Raw genomic sequence first — 12,049 nt, 5'->3', positions numbered from 1 at the left:
TTTATTAATATTTCAAAATTAGTAAGCAACAGATTTAAAAAATAAATCTGTTTACCAAATCAGTTTAAATAGTTATGACTATTTGAACAATTATCAATCTCAAATTGTTAAAATCATTGTTTTGTCATAAAACAATTGCTTTTGATCATTGAAGCTTATTCGGTTAAAAACAATACTAATTTAATAATATTTCAAAAATTAATAAGTAAGAGATTTAAAAAATAAATGTATTTGCTGAATCAATTCAAATAGTTAAAATTATTAGAATAATTACCTATTTCAAATTGTTCTGACTTCTTGTTTGGTCATAAAATATTTGTTTCATATCTTACAAGCTTATTCGAAATAAATGTGTTTGCCGAATCAATTCAAATAGTTAAAACTATTAGAATAATTACCTATTTTAAATCGTTCTGACTTCTTGTTTAGTCATAAAATATTTGTTTCATATCTTACAAGCTTATTCGAAATAAAGTAATCCAAATTTATTAATATTCAAAATATTAATAAGCAAAAGATTTGAAAAAAAATAAATCTATCTATCAAACAACCTAAAATAGTTATTACCATTTGAACAATTATCTATTTAAAATTGTTATGACTTTTTTTTTTTACATATAACAATTGTTTTAATTCATAAAAGCTTATCTAAAATAAAATAATACTAATTTCTTAATATTTCCAAAATTAAATAAGCCAGAGTTTAAAAAATAATTTTTTTTATTGAACAAATTCTAATACTTACGACTATTTGAACAATTGTCTATTTAAAATCGTTATGACCTTTTGTTTTGTCATAAAACAATTGTTTCAGTTCGTACAAGTTTATTTGAAATAAAATAATGCTACTTTATTAATATTCCAAAAAAAAAAAGTAATTGATTTAAAAAGTGAAAATATTTACTGAATTAGTTCAAATAATTAAGGTCATTTCAATAATTATCAATTTCAAATTGTTATTTCCTTTTGTTTGGAATCAAATAATTTTTTCAATTCATACTAGCTTACTCAGAATAAAATAAAATGAATCTATTAATATTTCAAAAATTAATAAGTAAGAGATTTGAAAAATAATTTTGTGTACCTAACTAATTCAAATAATTATGACTATTTAAACAATTATTTATTTAAAATTGTTATGACCTTTTGTTTTGTCATAAAACAAATGTTTTTGTTCATATACATTTGTTTGAAATAAAATAATACAAATTTATTAATATTTAAAAAATTAATAAGAGATTTAAAAAATAAAATCATTTATGAAATCAGTTCAAATAATTATGACTATTTAAGCAATTATTTATTTCAAATCATTATGACTTTTTGTTCTATTATAAAACAATAGTTTTTGTTCATATAAGCTTATTTGGATTAAAATAATATTAATTTATTAATATTTTGACAATTAATAAGTAAAAAATTTCAAAAATAAATATGTTTAGTGAACTAGATCAAATAATCATGACTATTTGAATAATTACCTATTTTAGTTCGTATAAGCTTATTCAAAATAAAATAATACTAAGTTATTAATATTCTAAAAATTAATGACTAAGAGATTTAAAAAATGAATTTGTTTACCGAACAAGTTTAAATAGTTAGGACTATTTCAACAATTATCTATTTGAAATCACTATAACCTTTTGTTTTGTCATAAAATGATTTTTTCTGTTCATACAAGCTTATTTTGAATAAAATAATATAAATTTATTATATCAAGATAATTAATAAGTAAAAGATTTAAAAAATAAATTTGTTTACCAAACAAGTTCAAATCATTATGACTATTTAAATAGTTATTTGTTTCAAATTGTTATGACTTTTTGTTTTGTCATAAAATAATTGTTTCTATTCATACAAGCTTATTCAGATTAAAATAATATTAATTTATTAATATTTTGATAATTAATAACTAAAAGATTTAAAAAAATAAATATATTTACTGAACAAGTTTAAATAGTCATAACTATTTGAACAATTATCTATTTAGAATCGTTTTGGTCTTTTGTTTAGTAAAATTGTTTATGTTCATACAAGCTTATTCAGATTAAAATACTACTAATTTATTAATATTTCAACAATTAATAAGTAAAAAATTTTAAAAATAAATATGTTTACCAAACTAGATCAAACAGCCATGACTACTTGAATAATTATCTATTTTAAATCGTTATCACATTTTGTTTTGTCATAAAAGAATTGCTTTAGTTTATATAAGTTTATTCAAAATAAAATAATACCAATGTATTAATATTCTAAAAATTAACAATTAAAAGATTTTAAAATGAATATGTTTATCAAATAAATTTAAATAATTATGATTATTTGAACAATTATCTATTTGAAATCGATATAACCTTTTTGTTTTGTCATAGAATAATTTTTTCTATCTAAACAAGCTTATTTTGAATAAAATAATACAAATTTATTAGTATTAAGACAATTAATAAGTAAAAGATTTAAAAACAAATCTATTTATCGAACAAGTTCAAATCATTATGATTATTTAAACAATTATTTATTTCAAATTGTTATGACTTTTTGTTTTGCATAAAACAATTGTTTCTATTCATACAAGATTATTTAAATTAAAATAATTTTAATTTATTAATATTTTGACAATTAATAAGTAAAATATTTAAAAATATATATGCTTATGAAACAAGTTGAAATAGTCATAACTATTTGAATAATTAATTATTTCAAATCATTATGACCTTTTTGTTTTGTAATAAAACAATTGTTCCAATTCAAATAAGCTTATTTGAAGTAAAATAATACTAATTTATTAATATTTTGAAAATTAATGAGTAAGAAATTACAAAATGAATCTATTCACCAAACATGTTCAAATAATTATGACTATTTGAATAATTATCTATTTCAAAACATTATGTCCTTTGGTTTTATCATAAAACAATTGGTTCTGTTCGTGCAAGTTTATTTTGAATAAAATAATATAAATTTATTAACATTCCAAAAATTAATAAGTAAAAATTTAAAAAATAAATATGTTTTCTAAAGACAGTCAAATAGTTATGACTATTTAAAAAATTATCTATTTCAAATTGTTATAACCTTTTGTTTTGTCATAAACCAATTGTTTCTTTTCATAAAGGTTTATTTAGAATAAAATAATATTAATTTATTAAAATTCCAAAAATTAATAAGTAAAAGATTTAAAAAATAAATATGTTTATTGAGTGAGTTCAAATAGTTGTGACTATTTGAACAATTATTTATTTCAAATTGATAAGATCTTTTGTTTTATTATAAAACAACTGTTTCTATTCATACATGTTTATTCAAAATAAAATAATACTAATTTATTAATATTCTAATATTTATGATTATTTGAACTATTATCTATCTCAAAACATTATGATATTTGTTTTGTCATAAAACAATTATTTTTCTTTAGACAAGCTTATTTGGAGCAAAATATTGCTAAATTAAGAATATTCTAAAAATTAATAAGTATGAGATTTAAAAAAAAATGTGTTTGTCGAATCAGTTCAAATAGTTTAGACTATTAGAATAATTATCTATTTCAAATCATTTTATTCATGCAAGCTTATTCAAAATAAAATAATACCAATTTATTAACATTTAGAAAATTAATAAACAAGAAATTTTTAAAAAATAAATTTAGTTATCGAACAAGTTCAAATAGTTACAACTATTTAAACAACTATCTATTTAAAATAAATATGACATTTTGTTTTATCATAAACAACTATTTCAGTTCATAAAAGCTTATCTAGAATAAACTAATATTACTTTATTAATATACAAAAATTGATAGGTTGAGATTTAAAAAATAAATCAGTTTATCAAATTGGTTCAAATAATTATGGCTATTAGAACAATTATCCATTTCAAATTGTTATAAACTTTTGTTTTGTCCTAAAATAATTATTTTTCATCATACAAGCCTATTTAAAATAAAATTATACTAATTTATTAATATTTCAAAAATTAATAAGTAGGAGATTTAAAAAATAAATCTGTTTATCGAACCAATTCTAGTTTGAACAATTATCTATTTCAAATCATTAAAACATTTTGTTTTGTCATAAAACAATTGTTTTTGTTCATAAAGGCTTATTCAGAATAAAATAATATTAATTTATTAAAATTTCAAAAATTAATAAGTAAAAAATTTTTAAAAATAAATATGTTTATTGAGCAAGTTCACATAGTTATGGCCATGTCAATAATTATCTATTTCAAATCATTATTATCTTTTGTTTGGTCATATAACAATTGTTTTTGAACATTCAAGCTTATTTGAAATAAAACAATACTAATTATTAATCTTTCAAAAATTAATAAGTAAGAGATTTAAAAAATAAATCTATTTACCGAACTAGTTTACATAGTTATAACTATTTGAATAATGTAAACTTCAAATTGTTATAAATTTATTATTTTTGTTAATTCAAGCTTATTCAAAATAAAATAATACTAATCTAATAATATTTCAAAAATTAATAACTAAGAGAATTAAAAAAAATTTGTTTGTCAAACCATTTTAACTATCTAAGACTATGTGAATAAATATTTACTTCAAATCATTTTGACTTTTTGTTTTGTCATAAAATAAGTTTTTTTGAATTCATACTAGTTTATTTGGAATAAAATAAAATGAATTTATTAATATTTTAAAAATTAATAATTAAGAGATTTAAAAAATAATTTTGTTTACTTAACCAATTCAAATAATTATGACTATTTGAATAATTATATATTTCAAATCATTATGACCTTTTTTTTGTCATAAAAAAAATGTTTTTGCTCATATAGGTTTGTTCAAAATAAAGTAATACTAATCTATTAATATTTTGAAAATCAATAAGAGATTTAAAAAAAATTTATTTATCAAACTAGTTCAAATAGTTATAACTATTTTAGCAATTATTTTATTTTTAATTGTTATGACTTTTTGTTCTATTAAAAAATGATTGGTTTTGTTCAAATAAGCTTATTCGAATTAAAATAATACTAATTTATTAATATATCATCAATTAATAAATAAAAAATTTAAAAAATAAATATGTTTATTGAACTAGATCAAATAATCATGACTATTTGAAAAATTATATATTTGAAATTGTTACAACCTTTTGTTTTGTCATAAAAGAATTGTTTTAGTTCATATAAGCTTATTTGACATAAAATAATACTAATTTATTAATAATCTAAAATTAATAATAAAGAGATTTAAAAATGAATCTCTTTACTAAATAAGTTTAAATAATTATGACTGTTTGAACAATTATCTATTTGAAATCACTATAACCTTTTGTTTTGTCATAAAATAAAATTTTTTGTTTTTTCAAATAAAACAATATAAATTTATTAATATTAAGATAATTAATAAGTAAAATATTTAAAAAATAAATCTATTTACCAATCAAGTTTAAATCGTTTTGACTATTTGAACAATTATTTATTTCAAAATTTTTTTGTCATAAAACAATTGTTTCTGTTCATACAAGTTTATTCATATTAAAATAATATTAATTTATTAATAATTTGACAAGTAATAAGTAAAAGATTTAAAAAATAAATATGTTTAATGAACAAGTTCAAATAGTCATGACTATTTGAATAATTATCTATTTCAAATTATTATAACCATTTCTTTTATTATAAAATAATTTTTTTAGTACATAGAAGCTTATTTAAAGTAAAATAATACTAATTTATTAATATTCTAAAAATTAATGAGTAAGAGAATTTAAAAAAGAATCTGTTTATCGAATAAGTTTAAATAATTATGACTATTCAAACAATTAAATATCACAAAGCATTATGACATTTTATTTTGTCATAAAACAATTGGTTTTGTTCATGCAAGCTTATTTCGAATAAAATAATTTAATTTTCTTAATATTCCAAAAATTAATTAGTGAAAATTTAAAAATTAATCTATTTTCTGAACATGTTCAAAGAGTTGGAGATTTAAAAATAAATATGTTTATCAAATCAATTCAAATAATTATGGCCATTTCAACAATTATCTATTTCAAATTGTTATGAATTTTTGTTTTATCATAAAACAATTGTTTTTCATCATATAAGCCTATTTGAAATAAAATAATACTAATTTATTAATATTTCAAAAATTAATAAATAGGTGATTTAAAAAATAAATATGTTTACCAAACCAGTTTAAATAGTTATAATTGTTTGAACAATTATATATTTTAAATTGTTATAACCTTTGTTTTTGTCAAAAAAACAATTATTTATGTTCATAAAAGCTTATTTGGAATAAAATAATATTAATCTAATAATATTATGAAAATTAATAACTAAGATATTTAAAAAATAAATTTGTTTGCCGAACCAATTTAAATAGTTAAGGCTATATGAATAATAATCTATTTCTAGACATAACAATTTTGTTTGCAGAACTATTTCAAATAATTGTGATTACTTGAACAATTATCTATTTCAAATCGTTAATACCTTTTATTTTGCCATAAAACAATATTTTTTTGCTCATATAAGTTTGTTTAAAATAAAATAATATTAATTTATTAATATTTCAAAAATTAATAAGTAAGAGATTTAAAAAACAAATCTATTTGCCAAACTAGTTCAATTAGTATAACTATATGATCAATTATTTATTTCAAATTGTTATGTCCATTTGTTTTATCATAAAACAATTCTTTATGTTCATAGTTTTATTCAAAATAAAGTAATGCTAATTTTTTAATATTCTGAAAATTAATAAGTAACGAATTTAAAAAATATATCTGTTGGCCTAACCAATGCAAATGATTATGATTATTTGAATAATTATCTATTTCAAATCATTATGACCTTTTGTTTTGTCACAAAACAATTGTTTTTGTTTGTACAAACTTATTTAGAATAACCTAATCCTAATTTATTAATATTCTAAAAATTAATAAAAGATTTAAAAAATGAATCTGTTTACTAAACAAGTTCAAATAATTATGGCTATTTGAGCAATTATCTATTTCAAATTGCTATAACCTTTTGTATTGTCATAAAATAATTTTTACTATTCATACAAGCTTATTTCAAATTTGTTTACGAAATAATTTCAAATAGTTATGATTATTTGAACAATTATTTATTTCAAATCATTATGACTTTTTGTTTTGTTATAAAATAATTATTTTTGTTCATACTAGCTTATTCAGATCAAAATAATATTAATTTATTAATATTTTGAGAATTAATAAGATTTTAAAAAAATATGTTTACCAAACAAGTTCAAATAGTAATAATTATTTGAATAATTATCTATTTGAAATCGTTATGATATTTTGTTTCATCATAAAATAATTGTATCAATTCACATAGGCTTATTCGAAATAAAATAATACTAATTTATTACTATTTCAAAAATTAATGAACAAGAGATTTTAAAAAATGAATATGTTTACTGAAAAGGTTCAAATAGTTATGACTATTTGAACAATTGTCTATTTCAAATCATTATGACCTGTTGTTTTTTCATAAAATAATTGTTTCTATTCATACAAGCTTATTTGGAATAAAATAATATAAAATTCCAAAGATTAACAAGTAAAAATGTAAACAATAAATCTTTTTTCTAAACACGTTCAAATGGTTATGACTATTTCAATAGTTATCAATTTCAAATTGTTATGACCTTTTGTTTTGTCATAAACCAATTGTTTCTATTCATAAAAGCTTATTTGGAATAAAATAATACTAATTTATTAAAATTCCAAAAAATTAATAAGAGATTTAAACAATAAAATTGTTTATTGAGTGAGTTCAAATAGTTATGACTATTTAATAATTATTTATTTCAAATCATTATGAACTTTTGTTTTGTCATAAAACAAGTGTTTCCATTCTTACAAAATTATTCAAAATAAAATAATACAAATTTATTAATATTTTGAAAATTAATAAGAGATTTAAAAACTAAATCTATTTACCGAACCAGTTCAAATAGTTATGACTATTTGAACAATTATTTATCTCAAATTGGTATGATCTTTGTTTTGTCATAAAATAATTGTTTCTATTCATATAAACTTATTTGGAGTAAAATATTGCTAAACCAATGATATTCTAAAAATTTATAAGTAAGAGGCTTAAAAAATAAATGTATTTGTCAAACCAGTTCAAATAGTTAAGACTATTAGAATAATTATCTATTTCAAATCATTCTAACCTTTTGTTTAGTGATAAAATAATTGTTTCAGTTCATACATGCTTATTCGAAATAAAATAATACTATTTTATTAACATTCAAAAAATTAATAAGCAAAGAATTTTAAAAAATAAATATATTTACCAAACATGTTCAAATACTTTTGACTATTTGAGCAATTATCTGTTTAAAATTTTTATAACCTTTTGTTTTATCATAAAACAATTGTTTCATTTCATAAAAGTGTATCCAAAACAAAATAATATTACGTTATTAAAACTTTAAAAATTGAGAAGTTGGAGATTTAAAACATATATCAGTTTATCGAATCAATTCAAATAGTTATGGCCATTTGAACAATTATCTTTTTCAAATCATTTTGAACTTTTGTTTTGTCATAAAACAATTGTTTTTCATTATACAAGCCTATTCAAAATAAAATAATACTAATTTATTAATATTTCAAAAATTAATAATTAAGAGATTATCTGTTTACTGAACTAGTTCAAATAATTATGACTATTTGAACAATTATATATTTCAAGTCATTATAACCTTCTATTTTGTCATAAAAGAATTATTTATGTTCATGCAAGCTTATTCAAAATAAATAATATCAATATAATAATATTATGAAAATTAATAGCTAAGAGATTTGAAAAATAAATTTGTTTGTTGAACCAATTCAAAAAGTTAAGGCTATATGAATAATTATCTATTTCAAATCATTATGTCCTTTTGTTTTTTCATAAAACAAATATTTTTTTTCATATAAGTTTATTTAGAATAAAATAATATTAATTTATTAATATTTTAAAAATTAATAAGAGATTTAAAAAATAAATTTTCTCATAAAACCAGTTCAATTAGTTATAATAATTTAAACAATTATTTATTTCATAACTTTATGGCTATTTGTTTCATCATAAAACAATTATTTTTATTGATGTAGTCTTATTCAAAATAAAGTAATGCTAATTTATTAATATTTTAAAAATTAATAAGTAATGGATTTAAAAAAATGAATCTGTTGGCTTGACCAATACAAATAGTTATGATTGTTTGAACAATTAGCTATTTCAAATCATTATGACCCTTTATTTTGTCACAAAATAATTGTTTTTGTTCATACAAGCTTTCAGAATAAGATAATTCTAATTTATTAATATTTTCAAAAATTAGTAAATAAGGGATTTAAAAACTGAATTTGTTTATCAAAAAATTTAAATAGTTATAACTATTTGAACAATTACCTATTTCAAATTGCCATAACCTTTTGTTTTGTCATAAAACAATTGTTTTTGTTTATACAAGCTTATTTAGATTAAAACAATATTAGTTTATTAATATTTCGATAGTTAATAAGTATAAGATTTTAAAAATAAATATGTTTACCAAACAAGTTCAAATAGTCATAACTATTTGAGTAATTATCTATTTCAAATTATTATGATATTTTGTTTCATCATAAAAAATTATACTAGTTTATACAGGTTTATTCAAAATAAAATAATACTAATTTATTAATATTCTGATGAGTAAGAGAGTTAAAAAATGAATCTATTTATTGAACAAGCTCAATAGTTATGACTATCTGAATAATTATCTATTTCAAATCATTATAACCTTTTACTTTATGATAAAACAATTGTTTTTATTTATACAAGCTTATTCTAAATAAAAAAATATAAATTTATTAATATTCCAAAAATTAATAAGTAAGAATTTAAAAAATAAATATGTTTTCTAAACACATTCAAATAGTTAGGACTATTTGAACAATTATCTATTTCAAATAGCTAGGATCTTTGTTTTGTCATAAACCAATTATTTTTGTTCATACAAGTGTATAAAAATAAAATAATATTATTTTATCAATATTCCAAAAATTAATAAGCAAAAGATTTAAAAAAAAATTTGTTTGTCGAGTAAGTTCAAATAGTTATAACTATTTGAACAATTATTTATTTCAAATAGTTATGATCTTTTGTTTTATCATAAAGTAATTGTTTCTATTCACACAAGTTTATTTAGAATAAAATAATATTAATTTATTAATATTCTAAAAATTAATAGGTAGGATATTTAAAAAATAAATCTGCTTATCGAACAAGTTTAAATAGTCATGTCCATTTGAAGAATTATCTATTTCAAATTATTATGACGTTCTGTTTTGTCATAAATAATTATTTTTATTCATGCAAAATTATTCAAAATAAAATTATACTAACCTATTAATAATTGAAATTAATAAGAGATTTAAAAACTAAATCTATTTACTGAAATAGTTTAAATAGTTATAACTATTTGAATAATTATCTATCTCAAATTGTTATGATCTTTATTTTGTCATAAAACAATTTTTCTTTTCATACAAGCTTAAGCAAATTAAAATAATACTAATTTAATAATATTCCAAAAATTAATAAGTAAGAGATTTAAAAAATAAATGTGTTTATCAAACCAGTTCAAATAGTTAAGACTATTTTGTTATAAAACACATTCAAATAGTAATGATTAATTAAATAATTATTTATTTGAAATAGTTATGACCTTTTGTTTTGTCATAAATCAATTGTTTCTATTCATACATGTGTATTTGAAATAGTAATGTCCTTTTGTTTTGTCATAAACCAATTGTTTCTGTTCATACATGCGTATTCGAAATAAAATAATACTAGTTTATTCATATTCCAAAAATTAATAAGTAAAAGATTTAAAAAATAAATATGTTTACCTAGCAAGTTCAAATAGTTATGATTGGTTGAATAATTATTTATTTCAAATAGTTATGATCTTTTGTTTTGTCATAAAACAATTGTTCTATTCATACAAGTTTATTCAGAATAAAATAATACTAATTTATTAATATGCTAAAAATTAATGGGTAGGAGATTTAAAAAAAATAAATCTATTTATCGAACAAGTTCAAATAGTCATGTCTATTTGAATAATTATCTACTGCAAATTGTTATGACCTTTTGTTTTATCATAAACATTGTTTCTGTTCATGCAAAATTATTCAGAATAAAATAATATTTATTTATTAATATTTTGAAAATTAATAAGAGATTTACAAACTAAATTTGTTTTCTGAAACAGTTCAAATAGTTATGACTATTTGGGCAATTATCTATCTCAAATCATTATGATCTTTATTTTGTTATAAAAACAATTATTTCTTTTCATACATGCTTATTCAAATTAAAGTAATACTAATTTAATAATATTCCAAAAATTAATAAGAGATTTAAAAAAATAAATGTGTTTACCGAACCAGTTCAAATAGTTAAGAATATTGAAACAATTATCTATTTCAAATTGTTATGACCTTTTGTTTAGTCATAAAACATTTATTTTAATTCATACAAGCTTACTTAGAGTAAAATAATACTAATTTATTAACATTCAAAAAATTAATGAGAATGAGATTTAAAAAAATAAATCTATTTATCGAATAAGTTTAAATAGATTGGACTATTTGAACAATTGATCTGACTATTTAAAGTCATTATGACCTTTTGTTTTGTCATAAAACAATTGTTTCAATTCATAAGAACTTATTCGAAATAAAATAATACTACTTTACTAATATTTTGAAAATTAATAAGTAAGAGATTTAAAAACTAAAACTGTTTTTTGAATTAGTTCAAATAGTTATGACTATTTGAATAAATATCAATCACAAATCATTATGATCTTTGTTTTCTCATACAATATTTGTTTCAGCTCATACAAGCATATTTGGAATAAAATAAAACTGATTTATTAATATTTCAAAAATTTATAACTAAGAGATTTAGAAAATAATTTTATTTATCAGACCAGTACAAATAATTATAACTATTTAAACAATTATCTATTTCAAATCATTAT

This window comes from Durio zibethinus, chromosome 15, assembly GCF_047325235.1.
Source record: "Durio zibethinus cultivar Kanyao isolate XHJ-2024 chromosome 15, ASM4732523v1, whole genome shotgun sequence".
Taxonomy (NCBI): Eukaryota; Viridiplantae; Streptophyta; class Magnoliopsida; order Malvales; family Malvaceae; genus Durio; species Durio zibethinus.
This window is presented reverse-complemented; position numbering follows the sequence as displayed.